The sequence below is a fragment of the Mirounga angustirostris genome, unplaced genomic scaffold (assembly GCF_029215605.1).
Source record: "Mirounga angustirostris isolate CCGP_5_RB_7025 unplaced genomic scaffold, mMirAng1.0.hap1 SCAF_3, whole genome shotgun sequence".
NCBI lineage: Eukaryota > Metazoa > Chordata > Mammalia > Carnivora > Phocidae > Mirounga > Mirounga angustirostris.
Window position 1 is genome coordinate 36,929,720 of NW_026991711.1, and position 3,041 is coordinate 36,932,760.

General features: G+C 41.1%; 1 pseudogene; it reads left to right on the forward strand.

Annotated features, from left to right (window-relative positions):
- The first annotated feature begins 1,154 nt into the window (after positions 1–1,154).
- On the forward strand, positions 1,155–2,174 carry LOC123838631 (flotillin-1-like; annotated as a pseudogene).
- The last annotated feature ends 867 nt before the right edge of the window (positions 2,175–3,041 follow it).

Consider the following 3,041-nt stretch of genomic DNA (forward strand, 5'->3'; position numbering starts at 1 on the left):
ATTATTGGGACCATAGAAATCGTAATATGATAATACACTTTGATTTTTCTGGTTTAAATAAATGCCCTTAATGACTTTCATAATTTCAATCACTATATCTATCTGTTCCATTAGTAAATGTAGGTGCAGGAAACTCCCAGTACACATTACTCTGTAGTATCCCATCCCCTTAGTACCTACTCATGGGTTTTTTGTTTGTTTTGGTAATAGCAGATACTGCAATAAACATATAAAAATGATGTATTTATAATATAGTTAGCGGACAGAAATTTTGAATAAAAAGTATCAGTTTAATGTCTTCCCACTTAACCTATTATTCCAAAGAAAAATTTCTAGACCCCAAAGATCATAACCAGTTATGAACAAGAGAACAATGTTTTATATTAATTATCTCTCAAGTACTATTTCTAAGATGTATAGCATAGCCTCTGCATATGAAATCGATAAACTTAAAAGAATAATCTTCCTTTCTCATTGACTACCTTCATGTGCTTTTTGACTTCTATTTTTTTAGATTGGAGTAATTACTCCCAGATTTTTATGAAGTTGTACTAATTATATACAAAAGTTCATTATAATTATCATCAATTAATGATCTGTCTTGGCCCCTTCAAATCCACTACTGTTACACGTTGTCGAGACTGACAGCCTTCTCTATACAAGATGAGTGTAGAGAGAGGAGGGATATGGTTTTTTTCATTCTGAAAGGTGTGGTTATTTTATATAAAGGTACAAAGAAAGAATGAAAAACAGATCATTTTTATTGTGTAAGGTTTTTCTCCTACACTAAACTGAAACAAAGAAAACCAAAATGTGGTGATTTCTCTAACACATGGAGTGTCCAAAATATAACATAATTCAGCACCCCAATTGAGGCATAAAGAGTATTCATTTCACTAGATTAAACAGTAATATGTTGAACTGTCACAAGAAAACCTCCTTGACTGAATTAAAAAGAAAGACATAAACACAAAAATTTGAGATTAGTTAAATTAAGTCGCTTCTAGTTGCAAGGAACAGAAAAACTGAAAAAGTAATGTGAAAAGGGGGATTTATTGCCTGGAACAAAACAATGAGAAGAAAGAGACACTTTTTTTTTTTTTAAATTACAATAACAAAAACCACTTCTTGTGATTTCTTTAAGACCTACTGGTATGGTTAGTTACACCCTGAAGGACATTCACAATAATCAACACTATCTGCACTCCTTGGGAAAGGCTCCAACAGCTCAAGTCCAAAAACTACTGGGATTGGGGGAATCAGAGGCCAAGAGAGATTCTGAGATCCAGGAGGCCACAACCAAGCAGGAAAAGGCTCAGTACCTGAGTGGCATGAAGATGGCCAGGGTGCAGAGGGACTACTAGTGAAGAAGGCCACGTTTGACATTGAGGTCAATATGAGCCTGGCACAGGCTAAGCCGCCTATCAGCTTCAGGTGGCCAAGGCTAAGGAGATCAAGGAGTAGCAGGTACAAGAGTGGGTAGTGGAGCAGGCCCACCAGGTGGCAGTGCAGAAGCAGGAAATAACCCCAGAAAAAGAGCTGGAGGAAGCCCCCAGAAGCCTAGCACTATAAGCTGGAGCCCTCGCCAAAGCAGAGAAGTCCCAGCTGATTATGCAGCCAGAGGTGGAAGATGAGTGTGCGAATATGCAAGAAATCCAAAGCCTTTGCTATAGAAGCAGGAGACCCCGGGGGCGCCTGGGTGCCTGAGTTGGTTAAGGGTCCTACTCTTGATTCTGGCTTGGGGTCATGATCTCAGGTTTGTAAGATCGAGCCAAGTATTGAGCCCGCTTCGGACTCTGTGCTGGGCATGGAGCCTGCTTAAGATTGTCTCTGCCCCCGCCCCCCTCTCTAAAATAAGTAAATAAATAAGAAGCAGGAGAGCTGGGTGGAGGCTGACCAGACAGCCAAGAAGGCAAAAGCATTCCAGTTGTACCAGGAAGCTGCTCAGCTGGACATGCAACTAGAGGAGCTTCCCCAGGTGGCACAGGAGATCAGTAGTCCCTTGACCTTAGCCAATAAGATCACACTGGTGTCCAGTGGAAGCAGGGGCTGTAGGGATTGGCCAAAATGCCCCAGGAAGCAGCAGACATCCTAAGTTGCCTCCTTGAGAACATGCAGAGATGCACAGACCTAAAGCATCCCAGGTGAACCACAAGCTTCTGCCAACAGCCTGAACCCTCGACCTTCCCCAATGCTTAGCTCCATGGTTCAAGTGGCCTGAATCATCCCCATGTTGCATAGACTTCAGTGGCCTTCCTGAGCATGTTCTTTGACAGTGGGGATCCAACCATCATGTCTCCTTGCCAAATAATCGGTACCTTGCCTTGGAAAGGAAGGGTGGTTCTCCTTCCCACCCTTATATGGCAACGGTGGCCAGTCCCCCTGGGGTCCCATGCCAGTCTTCTGATTATCCGATTCCACCCCCAACTTACTTTACTTCCTAATTAAATTCGGCTGTCTGAGCCTGTTGTCTAGAATTCTTTCCTGACCATGACTGAGGGATGGCCTGGAGGTTCTCAACTTCTCTTGTCAAATAAATTGCTGTTGATAAGTTTTAAAAAATCTGGTAAATTATTTGTAACTGATGTAATCTCCATTGAGTAACATAAAAGAAAAACAAAACATTTAAGGCTGTTCAACATGATGCAAATATACTATTTTGGAGGGGAACCCTCCCCCCTCCCTAATTTTGCAAGTCTTGGTGTGAGATAGGGCCTATTTTTCCACTAAAGAATTGAATGAACATAAAAATCCCTTATTCTCATACTGATGTTAAGGTCACAGATAAATGAAGCTCCTAAGTAAGAGTTTAAGTCTCGAGGAAATAACTCAAAAACAAAAGGTCAGTTTAAAATTCATCTACAGAGCCGTCTTTGAAAGCTGCAGAAACAGTGACCAGTGGTAGCAGCAATCTTCTATGTAGCAGCAACTGCAAACCATGAGAAAAATGAGACTTTTTTTTTTTTTTGGTAGTGTTGATGGTGGGGTGTCCGTATGTTTGTGTTGCTTATCTAAATGTGGTTACCAGGTAAAATACAGGA